The sequence below is a fragment of the Anomaloglossus baeobatrachus genome, chromosome 6, assembly GCF_048569485.1.
Source record: "Anomaloglossus baeobatrachus isolate aAnoBae1 chromosome 6, aAnoBae1.hap1, whole genome shotgun sequence".
Taxonomy (NCBI): Eukaryota; Metazoa; Chordata; class Amphibia; order Anura; family Aromobatidae; genus Anomaloglossus; species Anomaloglossus baeobatrachus.
Genome location: NC_134358.1, coordinates 286,012,301 through 286,031,743, shown reverse-complemented (window position 1 = coordinate 286,031,743; position 19,443 = coordinate 286,012,301).

Below are 19,443 nucleotides of genomic sequence, written 5' to 3'. Positions count from 1 at the left end.
TCCGGTCCTCGTCCATCCTCTGTGAATCTCTGGCGCGGGGAAGCCCTGCGATGCCACAGTTGCGTCTTCTCCAGACCCCGTCCATCCTATGTGTCTCTGTGGCATGGGGAAGCCCTGCGATGTCGCAGCTGCATCTCCTCCGGTCCCCGTCCCTCTGTGTCTCTGTGGCGTAGTAGGGTCACTGACCTGCACTTTGGGGCCTCCTGTGGGTTGGGGCTTACTGTGTTCCATCGTATCGGGTGTAGGGAGCTTCCATGGTGGTGTCCCTTGTACCTACCGACTGCGTCATGGCATTATCAGGGTTTTGGCGAGTGGGTGTGTCCTAATTGAGCGGTCGTCGCTGCTGATTGGATGTGGGTATAGTAAGGTGTGGGTGTGTGGGGGGTGTGATGCAGGGCCGCTGCTGATTGGGTGAGGGTGGAGTGAGGGGTGGGTGTGTGTGGGTGGGTGTTTGGCTTGTTGGAGCTGTGTGGGCGTGGTTTAGGCAGTTTCAGCGTATAACGTCATTTCTTGGACAGACAGACAGAGAGACAGAATAGGGCAATTATATATATAGATAGTGTATTTATATTATTTCTTCATGAAAGGAGCTAACACAGACTCTATCAATGCTACTACAGTTAACTTATCTGAGCAAAAGTTAGAAATTTCAAGATGTGGCCCATAGGATTCCAGTTACACCATTGATCACATTCTTTAAAGATTTTTTTAAAATAATCATAAATCAGTAAAGAAGAGACATGTTTAGTAACCTTATAATTGTAACAATCCATATAATAACATGAACAGATTATTTAGCGTTCTCGGTAAAGAACTTAAAAAAATCATGTCAGTGATTGTTTCTCCATTAAACCCATAAAAATGTTAAAGCACCACTACCGCATTTTGTTTCTATTTCACCTCTCAAATGGTGCTTGGAATCTAAATACCCTGCCCTAGTCTTATGCACACTCCGAAATGTTTTCAGCATCACTTACCTTGGTCTTGGGTTTAAAACACCACTCCAGAGCTAAGAAAAAGCTGTATCAGTGTTTTAAAGGACAGCAGGATTCTGCTATGTAATATGAGAACAGCATGCTGTAAGAGATAAAATAAAGAACTAAGCCCTTTGTCTCTTATCACAAAGTCTGTTTATGTTTACCTGCAATGTTCGCTTAAAGTCCTAGTCACATTTAACGACTTCCCCGCGATCCCGACAATGATGCGACCTGATAAGGATCGCTGGTAAGTCGCTACATGGTCACTGGTGAGATGTCAAACAGTCAGATCTTCCCAACGACGCAGCAATGATACAGCGACCGTAGCGACCTGTAACGATCTCGGTGGTACGTGTCTGAGCTCTGAGTCGTCAATGAGGTCATTGGTAAGGCGTCAAACACACTGATGCATCCTGCCCAGCAGGACCTCAACGATGAAAAAATAGTCCAGGCCATTCCGACATGACCAGTAATCTCACAGCAGGGGCCTGGTCGCTGCTATGTGTCAAACATAGCGAGATCGCTGGCGAGGTCGTTGTTGCGTCACAGAATCTGTGACTCAGCAGCGATCTTGCAAGCGATCTCGCTATGTGTGAAGGTACCTTAAGCTTCTTAGCTTTATCATTAGTGGGTCTGAGGAGCACATGAGCTGTTGTCCAACTCTGCACCTTCTGTGATTAAAAAAAAACAAAAAGCCAGCACCAAATGTGCACTACAGCACTAAACATTCCAAACTGTACTTATTATAAAAAATGTTTTGAGATTTTTGGCAAAAAATTGCAATTTCTTGAGCTGCTTCGCCACGTCACGGCAAATCTCATTTGAAGCAGTCCTACACTAAAATATTTTTATAAAATGTGCCATACGGCCTCACATATGAATAGTAGAACTGCTCTTAGCAGCACTCACCTGGTCTATTTCAATCCCGTACCCATGACTGAGTCATGGCTGTGGGCGGGACAGGTCCAAGCAAATGCTGCATGAAGTAAATAGCCTGTGGACAAAGCCTGATGACTTAATGTGAACAGTCACCAACCGCCAAAATCCAGACAGATGGAATACATCCCAAATTGGGGTGCATAGCAAGGTGGAGGTCAACCACCGACCAATTCAATGAAGAAAAAACAAAAAGCCAGCACCAAATGTGCACTACAGCACTAAACATTCCAAACTGTACTTATTATAAAAAATGTTTTGAGATTTTTGGCAAAAAATTGCAATTTCTTGAGCTGCTTCGCCACGTCACGGCAAATCTCATTTGAAGCAGTCCTACACTAAAATATTTTTATAAAATGTGCCATACGGCCTCACATATGAATAGTAGAACTGCTCTTAGCAGCACTCACCTGGTCTATTTCAATCCCGTACCCATGACTGAGTCATGGCTGTGGGCGGGACAGGTCCAAGCAAATGCTGCATGAAGTAAATAGCCTGTGGACAAAGCCTGATGACTTAATGTGAACAGTCACCAACCGCCAAAATCCAGACAGATGGAATACATCCCAAATTGGGGTGCATAGCAAGGTGGAGGTCAACCACCGACCAATTCAATGAAGAAAAAACAAAAAGCCAGCACCAAATGTGCACTACAGCACTAAACATTCCAAACTGTACTTATTATAAAAAATGTTTTGAGATTTTTGGCAAAAAATTGCAATTTCTTGAGCTGCTTCGCCACGTCACGGCAAATCTCATTTGAAGCAGTCCTACACTAAAATATTTTTATAAAATGTGCCATACGGCCTCACATATGAATAGTAGAACTGCTCTTAGCAGCACTCACCTGGTCTATTTCAATCCCGTACCCATGACTGAGTCCAAATATTTTAGTGTAGGACTGCTTCAAATGAGATTTGCCGTGACGTGGCGAAGCAGCTCAAGAAATTGCAATTTTTTGCCAAAAATCTCAAAAAAAAAAAAAATTTTTTATAATGCAGTTTGGAATATTTGATGCCTTAGTGCACATTGGTGCTGGCTCTTTGTTGTTTCTTTGTTGAATTGGTCGGTGGTTGACCTCCACCTTGCTATGCACCCCAATTTGGGATGTATTCCATCTGTATAGATTTTGGCGTTTGGTGACTGTTCACATTGGGTCATCAGGCTTTGTCCACAGGCTATATATATACTTCATGCAGCATTTGCTTGGACCTGTCCCGCCCACAGCCATGACTCAGTCATGGGTACGGGACTGCAATAGACCAGGTGAGTGCTGCGGAGAGCAGTTCTGCTATTTATATGTGAGGCCGCATGGCACATTTTATAAAAATATTTTAGTGTAGGACTGCTTCAAATGAGATTTGCCGTGACGTGGCGAAGCAGCTCAAGAAATTGCAATTTTTTGCCAAAAATCTCAAAAAAAAAAAATTTTTATAATGCAGTTTGGAATATTTGATGCCTTAGTGCACATTGGTGCTGGCTCTTTGTTGTTTCTTTGTTGAATTGGTCGGTGGTTGACCTCCACCTTGCTATGCACCCCAATTTGGGATGTATTCCATCTGTATAGATTTTGGCGTTTGGTGACTGTTCACATTGGGTCATCAGGCTTTGTCCACAGGCTATATATATACTTCATGCAGCATTTGCTTGGACCTGTCCCGCCCACAGCCATGACTCAGTCATGGGTACGGGACTGCAATAGACCAGGTGAGTGCTGCTGAGAGCAGTTCTGCTATTTATATGTGAGGCCGCATGGCACATTTTATAAAAATATTTTAGTGTAGGACTGCTTCAAATGAGATTTGCCGTGACGTGGCGAAGCAGCTCAAGAAATTGCAATTTTTTGCCAAAAATCTCAAAAAAAAAATTTTTTATAATGCAGTTTGGAATATTTGATGCCTTAGTGCACATTGGTGCTGGCTCTTTGTTGTTACCTTCTGTGATTAGCAGCTTCTGTCTGTGGAATTGTATGCTGAAAGTCTGATGTGGGCAAGAGCAGCTGTATGGGCTCTGCTAGATGAAAAATCTAAAATCTTGGATTGTGTCAAAATGACTGCAACCAGTAATCTAAGTGATATATCATTGAATTCAGAATCTCTTTGCCTACATCATGCTGCTATCAGATGAAGTAGCAAAAACTTGCTGACAGGTTTCCTTTAAATAAGGATTTGGATGAATTGCCCATAAAAGACCTACAGCTTGTCTCACAAAAAAAGAACTTATAGTGAAGCATACTGTACATATATGATAATAATTTTAATACACATTTTTTTATTTGTTAACCTCTTTGAATGAATGAACAAAAACAAATGTCAGCTCATCACAAAAAAGCCATTGTCATATATGTGTTTCCAATGTAGATATGTATGTAAATCAGTGTGTGCATGTGTATATGCAGTTTGGGTCTGACATAGAAAGGGGGGTCAATCCTTCATAAAGGCATTTAACTGTCATGGCCCACCCTTCTGTTATTTCCGCTATAAACCAAGTGTCATGAGCATCTGTTAACTGTGTATGACCATTGGTTATCCTGGATTCTGAAAGCTTTCATCCAATTAGTCATTTGAATAAACTTGTTTCCTGCTGTTGTATAATGTTTACAAACGGGCTCTTGTCATCCATTTTTTTTGCAATATCAAACATGTATAAAAAGAAAAGCAATCAAAGAAAAAGAAATGAGACCTCACATGCTCTTTCAATTTCAATAGCTGTTTCTCATTTCTCTATTATCCATGGACATTTTATGCGCTTCTATAAGAATATTCCCTTTTTTTTGTTCTGGTTGTCAGTAATGATTTGCTCAGAGATGCTTTGTTGGCCATTCTATCTATAATTCTGCACTTCTCCTCTTACATCCTTTTATCTTGATCAAATCCTTACAAGACTACAACTATATTTAATTAATACAAATATAATAAATATATATGTCATGCAGATGCGGAAACTGTAAGACAAACCCTAATAATGCACACAAATCTTAAAATAAAATGATAATCTTGCCTATATATTTATATATGCTGTTAGATTATTCAATATTGAAAGCATTGTTATTTTTTCCACACTAATTCTTCTTTCCCACAATGAAAATTTGTTGCGTTTTTGACGTTGCAGAATTTCTGCACTATTTCTGCACTTTAGTTTGTGTATTTTTTTGACATTTGTTTTTAGCGCTTTTTTGATACTGCATTTTTTGTTTCATTAAGTTGTCTTACTTCAAAAAAGCTGCTTTGTTGTTGAAACCTCCTGGTATTCACATTCTTAGGTGTGGATTACTATAGTTTTGATGTGTTTACACCACAGAAATGCACTAAAAATGCATGTGTGTTTTTTCAACTGTGGACTTTCTGCATCGGTTCCATTTGTGTTTTGGCTTCGGTTCCACTTGTGTTTTGCATGGACAAGTGCAATCCGATAAAATATCGGATTGCTCTCATTCTAGTGAAAAACTATAGGGACAGTGTCCATCTGCGATTGATTTCTCAAGCCATATCGACCTGAGAAATTAATTGCAGCATGCTCTGTTTCGTAGCGAGTCTTGGTTCACACAACACTATACAAGTCTATGGGTGCGTGTGAAACATCGAACTGCACTCGCATGTCATCCGACCACAGTGCGATATACGCAGAGACAGGCCGGGGAGTAAATGGGGAGAAAGTGCTCCTTTTCTTTTCTCTGTAGCTGTGATCCGATCCCAAGACACCCGCAGCAGAGGGTCATTGGCATATCGCTTCCCATGCTCTTGCATCAGCAGCTATGTGCAAGTGGAACCGTACCCTAATGCAAGCATACAGGGTAACTCCGCACAGAAACTCAGCAAGATAAATTGTCATGCTGTGGATTGGAAAAATACACAGCAGATCAATTTACGCAGCTCATAAAAGTAGCCCAGTGGACATGAGATTTCTATAAATCCCATCCACTTTGATAAAACTGTAAAACGCTTTGTTTTTGACTAAATAAAAATATGCAGCACCAAAACGTGGCAAAATCTCATTATAGGCACACAGCCTAACAGCTTATGTGTCCTTCCCATTTGTAAATTCTATAATAAACATAAAAGGAAATCAATAGAAATAAAGAAGAACCTGTAATAAAAAAAGTTAGAATATTCATAGCATTTTTGTTTTCTCACTGTTCCAGTACATAATCATCATCTTCATTGTTATCCATGATTTGATTGACCGATGCCTCCATATATGGAATAGTCAGTGCTTCTTATCCCCCTGCCTGATTCCCAACCCAATTTTTGCTCTGGATTAGAATGTTGCTACCACTGACAGTGTTCCTACCATCAAAACTCACGGAGCCTGAAAAACAGCTTGCATTAAAATGTTTTCCATCGCATGATTTCCAAGAACAAAGACTGACTGTTCATCTTTTCCAAAAGATAAGTTAGAACAGAAGTTTCCAACCTTTCTGACCTTGAGATCCACATTCACCTCTGAGCTAGGTTAGTGAGCCACGTCCAGCTCCAACCCCCTTCACAGTAGTGAAGCGGAGTAACGGAGCCCGCATTATCAGTATAATTACACCCCAAGCTTATCCACAGAAATTACACCAAGGCAGTATACCAAGAGCCCCAGATTCCCACCCTACTCCCATTCAAATCTGTTCTATGTGGGCTACCACACGGGAGACCTGCTTTTCATAGCTGTTAGCTAGACCAGGTGCTAATGAACCAAGCTTGAAGAAGGTGTGAGCCACACATTATGGGCCCACGAGCCACATGTGGTTCCCAAGGCACAGGTTGGGGACACCTGAGCTAGAAGAAGGTTTTCTGGTGTAGTATATTCCTTAGCCCCAATGATGCTGTGGGTTAGGGGATTAAGAGGCAGAGCAGAAACCAGTGTTTCTTGATGTGTTGGAAATTCCACTGTGTACAACATTAAGTCTTATGGTGGTAGGACTGAGTAGAACACTGACTCTAGCTGATGGTGTCGCTGTCAGATGCTACACTTCCTGCAGAGATCAAGATAATTAATGGAACATATACTTCATTACGCCCTCTGCTTTCTCCCCACTAACATGCTTCCAAGATGGAAAGGAGGCCAAACATGACCTTTGCTTGGTACTACTACTGCCGGGACAGATACTGCCAAGGATGCAGGTGGGCTGCTGCTAGCGGGTAACACATTCTTATCTGTGATATTAGTTTTTTATTTTTTTCACCTCCGAAACACATCCGAAACTTTTGCCATGTTTGAGTTTAGCATACATTTTGTACAAAAGTACAACATTTAATTAATTTCAAACTTTAACAAACTTAGTCAATCTTGGAAAAATATGACATCAGTAAGAAGTGTTAGGCACTGGCAGATTTCATATGATGGACAAAAAGGATAGCTCAACTACAGCCTTTTTATTACATTAGTATGAAGTTTGATTGTCTCCAATTTCAAAATATAAACAGATGTGGCAAAACCGACCTGCACAACTAAATGTCTCAATATACTGTAATTATTTATTTACAAATTTTGGTTAAAGCACATGAATCGTGCCAAAAATTCAGGTAAAAACCAATGCCAACAAGTAGGAACACCGCCTAAAAAGTTGAAACAGACCAGAATACCACTGGTATGTAGTGTACCACTGCTAGCAGTTGAATATTGAAAAAAGTAGGCACCTTTAACAAAATATGGTTAATAGTATTAACTTAAAGGGAACCTGTCAGTTGCAATATGCACCCAGAACCACAAGAAATTCTGGGTGTATATTGCTAATTCCTGTCTAACGTACCTTTATACACTAGCATAGATAAAGGGATCTTTAGAAAAAGTGTTTCTAAAGATCTTTTACCGTATTCTAATGATCGAGGGCACTAGTCCCCTGGGCGTTAGTTCCCCTTGTCAGTTGCCCCTCATTAGCATCTAAGTACAGCCCTGTTGGCATACTATCATGCTAATGAATACGCAGCGTCACAGGATGATCTCTCACCTCTCCAGTCCACCACCATTGCATCTGACAGGAGATTTTGGCTCAGTGCGCATGATCCCAAAGTTTGGGTCATGCGCACTACGAAGCCGGGTGTACGCGTCCTGGCTTCAAACTGAAGTAGTGCGCATGACCCATGCCGGCGCATGTGTGTGATGTAGATGCGTCAAACACCGCGGCTTCAGAATAAGGAAGACCAAGATGGCCAAAAGGGGAGGCCCTGGTCCTGGAGAATGGCGCCACCGATCTGACAAGTCTGCACTGGAGCAACCTTCTAGGTGAGTATTATAAAGTGTTTTTTATGTTATACCCAGTGGCATGGGCTCTGTTGGAATGCTGTATATAAAAGCTCAGTGTTGGTGGCCACAGCTTAGAGGGCAAAAATCTGGTGACAGGTACCCTTTAAATATGAATAGTCAAACAGTTGCAAAACCTTACATTTTTTGCATTTGTTTTTCTTGTTGTCTTTTATTTAATTTTGTTTCATTTAGTTTTGTAACTTGCAAAAAAAGAAACACCATTAAGGATGTCCCCTTTAACCAAACATAAAATGAATGTGAGAAAACTAAAAATGTAAAAAATGTGTATGTGACGTTATTAGTACATCTAGAATTATGAGGAGAAGTGAAAATGTGGCAACAGCAGAAGGTATGGTCATGAGGTATCTAAAGTAGACAATTAAGAGTTTTTCAAAAAATAATAAGCAACATTTCTATTAAAGATAAAAAAAAATACAAATGCATGCCTTTAAAAAGAGGATGGGAATGGAAAATCTAGATAGAATTATGTCTCAAAAACAATTTTCCCACTACATGAACATTAACTCCAATGTTGCTTTACCACAGAAGGTTTTGTGGAGCTAAGGTGCTAAGTCTGGTGTCCTTTTCACTGACCATTAGGGTATGTGTGTGTAAGATGGTGGTCGAGTTCCTACCCCTGAAGGCACCAAATGTGGCTCAGTGGTTAGCACTGGAGCCTTGCAGCGCTGGGGTCCTGGGTTCTAGTCCCACTAAGGACAACATCTGCAAGTAGTTTATATGTTCTCCCTGATTTTGCGTGGGTTTCCTCCGGGTTCTCCGGTCTCCTCCCACACTCCAAAAGACATACTGATAGGGAATTTAGATTGTGAGCCCCAATGGGGACAGTGTTGGCAATGTATCTAAAGCGCTGTGCAATTAATAGCGCTATATAAATGAATAAATATTATTATATATTAGTATAAGATGTAGCAGAGTAGAGAATGTTACTATGTAGAGGTGTAGCAGTATTGAAGATGTAATGTACACTATGTGTATTGGTATAATGTGTAATGTTATGTAGTATATAATGAATAATGCTTAATAAGGTATTATTAGTGTTATAGGTGCAGGTGAAAAGTTAAATGTGCCCGGTGACAGACAGGTGACAGCTGGGATTCTAGGATTAGCCAATAGGGAAAGAGCTACTGCTGAGGGAGAGAAACGGTTGCTGTGGAAACGTCAGTTAGGGTCCAGCCTGTGACAGGAACAGACGTCAGGTCTGAGGAGAAGCAGAGCCGCATGACGTGGGTGACAAGAAAAGAGGGAGACCATTATATAGAATAGTGTGACCGAGGAAAAGAAGGAACGACTGACAGAGAATGACAAGTCTGGTGCAAGACAGAGCGGGACAAGGAACGACGTGAGTGCCTTAAGCAGGTGTCCCCGAGGCGTCTTGAGTAGCTTATAGCTCGGTCCAGCCATATTGGTAAAATCTCTCTAAGAGGGAAAAGACGTGGAACTGCTTGAGGAGGAGAATGTCTGCCAAGGACTGTGATGTAGTACTAGGCTGGGTAGTGTCGGAAAGAAAAGGATATATGGAGGTTGGAACGACTGAACTAAAGGTTGTGTGCTTAATGATCCTCTGGGACACTGAAACATGTGAGAAGATTTATGTCCACTATCTAATGTACATTGGTGTTGATAAGTTTATGTTCAGTAAAATGACATTTTTTTATGAACTTGTGGTCTCCCTCAATGAGCTGTGTACCATCTGGTCCTGGCCAGCCCAAACCATCGGCAACATGCGGCCTGCAAAGGCGTATCGCCTCCAGAATGCAACACCACACACCCAGCCAGGACTTCCATATTCATGTAGCGTGCTGGGGCGTGGCAGACAAATACCTCATCCACGACTACCACCCTTTTAGAGAGATTTTACCAATATGGCTGGACCGAGCTATAAGCTACTCAAGATGCCTCAGGGACACCTGCTTAAGGCTCTCACGTCGTTCCTTGTCCTGCTCTGTCTTGCACCAGACTTGTCATTCTGTCACTTGTTCCTTCTTTTCCTCGGTCACACTATTCAATGTCATGGTCTCCCTCTTTTCTTGTCACCCATATCGTGCGGCTTTGCTGCTCCGCAGACCTGACGTCTGTTCCTGTCACAGGCTGAGCCCTAACTGACGTTTCCACAGCAACCATTTCTCTCCCTCAGCAGTAGCTCTTTCCCTATTGGCTAATCTTAGAATCCCAACTGTCACCTGTCTGTCACCGGGCACATTTAACTTTTCCCCTGCATCCCTAGCTATATATATATAATTGCCTTATTCTGTCTGTCTGTCTGTCTTGCTCCAACATTCTGTCCTTACCGCGACAAGCGTCTCATTGGCCGCTCGCCTCGCCTCCGCCCCCCCCCGCACGGATTGGCCGCTCGCCCAGGCTCCGCCCCCCACACGGACTGGCCTCTCGCCCCGGCCCCCTGCACGCATTGGCAACTCGGCCACGCCCCTCCCCCCTCACGCATTGCACGCTCGCTCTGGCCCCGCCCCCCACACTCATTCCCCGAACCGACACGGAGCCCCGACTCCCAGGTGAGTGCTGTACCCCCGGGAGCCCACATCAGCGTACGCCGCCAACCCAGCCGACACATACCTTCTCATTGCTGGGGTTGCCGGCGTACGCTGGTGTGGGCTCCCGTGCGAGCGGGGAGCGGGATACGCTGGTAACCATGGTACACATCGGCTAATATTGTGTAGCATGGTTACCAGTGTACACCGGCTCCCAGGTGAGCGCATCAAGGTCCTGCAGCGGCGGAACACACACACACGCACACACATAAGAACAGACACACACACACACATCAGATCACAGTCACTCTCACACACACATCAGATCGCATCCACACACTCACAACATCCCGTGATATCGCTTGCTTCTCGGCGGCGATACTGTGCGTGCAGTGACCTTCCAGGACCTGCCGGACGATCACATGGAAAGAAGCATGTGGTATCTCCGGATGTTGTGAGTGTGAGCGCGTATGTGCAATATCGTCAATGTGTGTGTGCGTGTATGCGATCGGGTGTGTGCGTGTATGCGATCGGGTATGTGTTACATCTCGTGGCTCTCCTGAGGCAAGGACTGAGGCAGTCTCCCATTCCTTGCCTGCCACGAGCACTCCTGCTCAGCAGCGCCGAAGGTCTGCCAGACTGGGCAGTGTGCATGAGATACCTTCTCAGAGAGGCAGCAGAAGGGTGACACCTAGTGGTTCTCCTGTTACAAGGAGTGAAGCGGTCTCCCATTCCTGGCCTGCCGCAGACTCTCCTGCTCAGCGGCCCCGAAGGTCTGCGAGGCTGCGCAATGTGCAGAGGTTTACTGCTCAGGGAAGCAGTGAGATTCCCGTTATCTCTGCACATTGTGAGACCGAGGATCCCGCCTCTATTTCCCAGAGGCAGGAGGGTGAGCATGTGCAATGCGTGGTGGGTCCTGATTCGCTCACTGACGTCACACGGCTTGATGACAAGGCTGGTGACGTGGTGAATCCTGACTGGCCAGGCTGGGACGTCGTGGACCCTGATTGGGTCAAGTCCGTCATCTCCGCCTCGCGCCCGCCCTCGGGTGGAGCTGCACCTCCTTAAAAGCTCCCCCTGCCATCATGGCGGCGCGCGACCGTCCTTCTATGTTTGGATGTCTGGCAACGTGCTGCCACGCCACTGCTCAGGCATTACTGTCTCTTGTGGGCTTGGCCCTTGCTGCTCCGGCAGTACCTCGTTTGCAGGCCGTGTTCCTGCCTTGCTGCTCCGGCAGTACCCCCGTCAACAGGCCGTGTTCCTGTCCCAGGTGAGCTCCTCAAGTCTCCATTGGACTCACCTGGTTATTGAAAGCACACGTGCGTGGGCACCTCTGTGCTACCCTCGTGCCATATTCTCGTGACTTCCACTGGCACACGTGCGTGGGCACCTCTGTGCTTCCCCGTGCAACAGGTACACCGAGCCGTGAGATCTGTGCCATACAACCCTCAGGGGTTAGGGCAGATCGGTGTACATAGATCGTCTGTGACATTCCAGACGATCGCTAGCAGCAACCCGCTCACTCTTCACCCACCATAGCGGCGGTCCCTTACACCGCACAGTGGACCTTGACCGGCGGAAGCAGTCCATTTCCCATCTTGGCACGCTTCCCCGGGTCCCCCTCGTAACAGGTATGTGCGTGTAGGCGATCGGATGTGTGCGTGTCGGCAGAAGGCAGAGGAGCACTGCGTGCAGCACAGCTGCTGGGACCGCACACCGGAGGGCACAGGCAGAAGTGGGGTGTGAGTGTATGCGATCAGATTTGTGCGTGTATACTGTCTGATGTGTGACTGTGGAGCACGATGGGGGGTGCACAGCATGGGGGATGGAGCACGATGGGGAGTGCGCAGCATGGGGATGGAGCACGATGGGGAGTGCGCAGCATGGGGGATGGAGCATGATGAGGGGTGCGCAGCATAGGGGATGGAGCACAATGGGGAGGGCGCAGCATGAGGGATGGAGCACATTTGGGAGTGCGCAGCATGGGGGATACAGCACGATGGGCAGTGCGCAGCAAGGGGGATGGAGCATGTTTGGGAGTGCGCAGCATGGGGGATGGAGCACGATGGGGAATGCGCAGCATGGGGGATGAAGCACGATGGGGAGTGTGCAGCATGGGGATGGAGCACGATGGGGAGTGTGCAGCATGGGGGATGGAGCACGATGGGGGGTGCGCAGCATGGGGGATGGAGCACGATGGATGGTGCGCAGCATGGGGGATGGAGCATGATGGGGGGTGCGCAGCCTGGGGGATGGAGCACGATGGGGGGTGCGCAGCATGGGGGATGGAGCACGATGGGGGGTGCGCAGCATGGGGGATGGAGCACGATGGGGGGTGCGCAGCATGGGAGATGGAGCACGATGGGGGGTGCGCAGCATGGGGGATCGAGCACGATGAGGGGTGCACACCTCCCCCCAAAACACACACACACCGCCACACACGCACTGCACAACACACCACACACACACTGGGAACCACAAATACCGCCCTACACAGACACCCACACACAGACAAAGCCGCACACACACAACACCCAACACACAGACACCGCGGCACACACAAATATACGCACATACCGCACAACACACACATTGCACAAAACATACCTCCCCCCAAAACACACACACACACCCCACACCCACACAAACCGCGCAACACACACATACAACGCTAAAGACACACAGCGCTCCACAAACAATGCAACACACACAACGCAACACACAAACAACACCGCTCTCACCCCCCGCCACACCCAGACAACACCCAGAACATGAACAGCGCTCTACACAAACACTTGGTAACTTCACACAACAACATCTATATATATAACAAAAATCATACATTAACTACACAATACGTAAATTCTAGAATACCCGATGCGAAGAATCGGGCCACCTTCTAGTAACACTAGTAATACCTTATTAAGCATTATACATTATATACTACATAACATTACACCTTATACCAATACACATACTGTAATTTACATCTTTAATACTGCTACACCTCTACATAGTAACATTCTCTACTCTGCTACATCTTATCCATTACAATACCTTACACTATACATTTCTAGATAACATTACTTTATATCTTTTCACATGTATATATTTAACAACTCATTTGGTATCTTCAGGGGTAGGAACTCGACCACCATCTTACGTTACATGCACACACTGCAGATTAGGTGAGGACATTTTCGGCACTAAAAAAATGCACCTTGGGGGAGAAAAATGCACCAAAAAAGTGTGTTTTTGGTGCTTTTTTTTGCCATGCATTTTTGTAAAATCAATGCCTCGAGGGGCTAAAAAACGCAGTAAAAGAATTCACAAACAATTGACATACCGAAGATTTTTTCTGCAACCAAAACTGCAAGGAAAAAAGAAGCAACGTGCGCCCATCACTTCAGAATTCTCATTGAATTTGCTGGCAAACGGATAGAGATGCAAATTTGTGAAAAAAATTGCATGATAAACTGCACCAAATCTACAACAAAAAAACTCAGCGTGTACACACAGCCTGAGGCCCCTTTCACACGTTAGTGATTCTGGTACGTTTGTGCTTTTTTTTAAACGTACCAGAATCACTGACATACGCAGACCCATTAAAATGAATGGGTCTGCTCACACGTCAGTGATTTTTCACTGCACATGTCTCCGTGCGGCGTACCCGCGTGTGCGTGTTTGCCGCACGGAGACATGTCCATTTTTTTCTGGCATCACTGATGTTCCACGGACCACGCAGTGGTGTGGTCCGTGAAACACGTGCCAGAAAAAAACGTGCTTTTAAAATAAAAAACATTTTAACTCACCCGGCGTCCAGCGATGTCCTCTGCAGCCCGTTCTCCCTGCTGCTTCTGAGCCGGCTCATTATTGTCGCGCATGTTCATTATGCGCGACACAGCCGACCTGGAAGCAGCTGCTGCGGGGGTCACCGCCGGCCGGATGCTGCACCGCAGGAGCGATCAGCACCATGGACAGCGGGAGCGCGCACACGTGAGTAGTTTAAGTGCCACGTGCCAGTAGTTTAAGGGCCACGGAGAACGGAGCCCGGATTGCACTTAGACAACCCACGTGTGCCGTGAATCACGGCACACGCAGGGACATGTGCGTGTTTTACACGCCAGTGAAAAACGTCACTGTTTTTCACTGACGTGTGAAACGGGCCTTAGGCCCGTTTCACACGTCAGTGAAAAACACTGACGTTCTTCACTGATGTGTAAAACACGCACATGTCCCTCCGTGTTCCGTGATTCACGGCACATGTGGGTTGTCCATGTGCAATCTGTGATCCGTGATCCATGGTCCGTGATTGCATATGGACATTACTCACCTGCCTTCACTGCTGCTGTCCATGGTGCTGAAGTTTCTGGCTCTGCAGCGTCCACCCACCGCTCTCAGCACCTACTTCCTGGTCGGCAGTTCCTGCTTTCATGAATATTCATGAGCCAGGCAGGAGCTACCGAGAGCGGAGCAGGCACAGCGAATCACAGGCAAGGTAAGTAAAAAATTTTTAATATTTAATATGTCCGTGATTTTCTGGTACGTGTTTCACTGATCACACACGGATCACACCACAGTGTGGGCCGTGGGTCATCAGTGATGCCAGACAAAAACTGACATGTCTCCGTGCAGAATCACGGCCACGGGTGTACGCTGCACGGAGACACGTTTAGTGAAAAATCACTGATGTGTGAGCAAACCCATTGATTATAATGGGTCTGCGTGTGTCAGTGATTCTGGTACGTACAAAAAAAAGCACAAACGTACCAGAATCACTGACGTGTGAAAGGGGCCTTATAGTGTGGGCTCTAGAACAGTGTTTTCCAAGGGTCTGACTCTGTCTTGGCCTACACAAGGCTCACCAGTGTACCATCAGGCACATGTAGCAACCCTGGATACAAATACTTGTTGGTTGTTAAGGGACCTTACCAGTAACTGCATTAGTGAGGTAATGGGTGATAATATGGGATATGTATTGATGTAAGGCGGAAAAATAGGGTGGATAGGGAATGATAAGCTAGAAAGGGCCACTGACATTAGTTTTCAGAAAGCCTCAGTGTCTCCAAGCCTAAACGGCAACATTTCCAGGACAAGCAGTATGAAAATGTACCCATTTAGTGTCTTTAGTGAGAATGGGTGGGTGGCTGAGTATTTACATTTTTGTTACAAGACCTGTGGCAAGGACAGATGGATGTTGACCTGGTGTTTGCGAATGAACAACAAAAGGTGCAAGGCTGGAAGCATCCATGCCTGCATGCTTGACATGGGAAGAGGTAGTGATGTAAACTAAAAACATTGATTAGGGACCAAGGTGTTCGGCAAACATAGTTGGGTGCTTTGATGACATGTGCCTAACCATGCTGGTGGTGGTCAGACAGATAGTGGAACGGTCTCTGACGATCTTGGTATGGCACAGGTTGCAAATGACGTTTTTTTTTCTCATCCTCACTTTCTTAAAAAAAAGTGCCAGAATAGGGAAAACTTAGCACTTGGCATCGGAATTTGCCACGTTTGGGTGCTCTGGGGAACAGTTGCCTACCATCTCCTTCTAGCCATACTATTGCCTCTGATGGCCCTCTCAAAATTCAGTGAGGGATATCTGATCTCTCTTTATAAAATGAATGAGGACAAACTGATGACTCTCTAAAAATTAATTGAGAGCTACCTTCTGGCCCTCTAAAGATTATGATAGAGGACCACTTAGTAGCCCTCTAAAAATTGATTGAAGGCTATCAGATGGCCGTCTAAAAAGTGAGGGCTGCCTGAGTTCAAGAGGAAAAAAATTGTTTGTAAACTCTCGGCTAGAGTTGAGCGCGGTTCGCGGTTCGAGGTTCTCCAGTTCTAGGCTCGAGTGATTTTGGGGCCTGTTCTAGATCGAACTAGAACTCGAGCTTTTTGCAAAAGCTCGAAAGTTCTAGAAACGTTCGAGAACGGTTCTAGCAGCAAAAAAACAGCTAATTCCTAGCTGGCTTTCCGCTGTAATAGTGTAAGTCTGTGACTCACACTATTATGAAATTTCAGTGTATAGTGTGCGGGAACAGCGCCTTCAGATCACTGCTGTTTGTATAATGGCGATCGCCATTTTTTTTTTTTTCCCTTGTCTTCCTTCCCTAAGCGCGCGCGTGTAGTGGGGAGGGCCAGTATGTCAGCCAATCCCAGACACACACACAGCTAAGTGGACTTTTAGCCAGAGAAGCAACGGCATGTGTGATAGGATGTCCATGTCACATATCCCTGCATTATAAAAACGAGTATCTGCCCGTCCGGACGCCATTATCTCTTCCGCGTCCTTGGTGTCAGACATCACTGGCGCAGCTCCGTCCTTTGTCCTATCGCCGATACTGCTGTATGCGCTCCATACACAGCGATGGACAGCTTAGGGATAGCACTTTCTATCAGTCCTTTTAAGGGCTCGTACCGGCAGGGTCAGAGCCATAGGTGACAGGTCCTGAAAACAGAGACAGCGTCTGTGTAGCTAAGGTCAGGGATTTCCTCGCTGCATTTCCCCATTAGGAGGGAATAGAAAGGCAGGCTTCCTTTCCTCTACCCAGAGCCCCACAATCCTGGCACTGTACCCTCCTGTCCTCTGCACTCTCCAACTCATTATAACTAAGTCATTATACTAGCAAACACTGAGTGAACTTAGTGTCATCCTAAACGTGGCTGTTGGACTTCTGTATAGTCCCACTAATGCACAGATATTTGCAGCACCTCTGCCTGCATTGCACACTCCAACTCATTATAACTAAGCCATTATACTAGCAAACACTGAGTGTACCTAGTGTCATCCTAAACGTGGCTATTGGACTTCTGTATAGTCCCACTAGTGCACAGATATTTGCAGCACGTCTACCTGCATTGCACACTCAAACTGATAGTTACTTAGCCATTATACTAGCAAACACTGAGTGAACTTAGTGTCATCCTAAACGTGGCTGTTGGACTTCTGTATAGTCCCAGTAGTGCACAGATATTTGCAGCACCTCTGCCTGCATTGCACACTCAAACTGATAGTTACTAAGCCATTATACTAGCAAACACTGAGTGAACTTAGTGTCATCCTAAACGTGGCTGTTGGACTTCTGTATAGTCCCAGTAGTGCACAGATATTTGCAGCACCTCTGCCTGCATTGCACACTCCAACTGATAGTTACTAAGCCATTATACTAGCAAACACTGAGTGTACCTAGTGTCATCCTAAACGTGGCTATTGGACTTCTGTATAGTCCCACTAGTGCACAGATATTTGCAGCACGTCTGCCTGCATTGCACACTCAAACTGATAGTTACTAAGCCATTATACTAGCAAACACTGAGTGAACTTAGTGTCATCCTAAACGTGGCTGTTGGACTTCTGTATAGTCCCAGTAGTGCACAGATATTTGCAGCACGTCTGCCTGCATTGCACACTCAAACTGATAGTTACTAAGCCATTATACTAGCAAACACTGAGTGAACTTAGTGTCATCCTAAACGTGGCTGTTGGACTTCTGTATAGTCCCACTAGTTGTCACGCTCCCCGGGTCCCGACGTCGTTTCTCACTCACCGCTCCTGTCCCCGGGTCCCCTGCCCCCAGCCACACGTCCTCCTCGACACTGCTCCCTGCTCTGGCCTCCGGCACCCGGGCGTCACGCATGTGCATTAGGGCGCGCGCGCGGTCACTGACTTCCTCTTAAAGGCCCTGCACTCCCTAACAGGATATTGCATCAGTCAGTGTCAGGTATATTAGGAGCTCCCTGCCTGGAGGGCGTCGCCTGTCCGTCGAGTTCTGCAAGCTAGAAGTCCAGGTCCCCTTGTGTCTTTCTCATACTAAAGACTTTGTCTCTTCTGTAGAGCCTGCTCTGCCTCCGTAACCGGTCCCTGAATCCAGTCTTGCCAAGAGGTCCTCCGGTGTCCGTCGGCGGGGAATCCAACCACCGTTTCGGCAGCCTGTGCCTGTCTGGTATCTCTGACTTCACCCAGCTGCCTTCCATCACACCCAGCTAACCCGGATCCCGCCTGAGATTCCTAACCGTCACCCATACTGGACTTCCGTAATTATCTCTGAGGACTCTGTGGCTCCAAAGACTCCGTTTTACCCGTTCCCTGTGGGACGCTAACCCGGTTCCGCTAGTACTCCGGCTACCGTGTACCTAGGCCCTCTGGTGGGATGACGGGACAGTCCCTGTATAGGGGTTAGCTCCAGGTTGCCTCACTGGGGGAGTCCGGTACACGGCCCAGAGGATCCACCATCACCTGGACCTAACACTAGTGCACAAATATTTGCAGCACCTCTGCCTGCATTGCACACTCCAACTCATTATAACTAAGCCATTATACTAGCAAACACTGAGTGTACCTAGTGTCATCCTAAACGTGGCTATTGGACTTCTGTATAGTCCCACTAGTGCACAGATATTTGCAGCACGTCTGCCTGCATTGCACACTCAAACTGATAGTTACTAAGCCATTATACTAGCAAGCACTGAGTGAACTTAGTGTCATCCAAAACGTGGCTGTTGGACTTCTGTATAGTCCCAGTAGTGCACAGATATTTGCAACACGTCTGCCTGCATTGCACGCTCAAACTGATAGTTACTAAGCCATTATACTAGCAAACACTGAGTGAACTTAGTGTCATCCAAAACGTGGCTGTTGGACTTCTGTATAGTCCCAGTAGTGCAAAGATATTTGCAACACGTCTGCCTGCATTTCACACTCAAACTGATAGTTACTAAGCCATTATACTAGCAAACACTGAGTGAACTTAGTGTCATCCTAAACGTGGCTGTTGGATTTCTGTATAGTC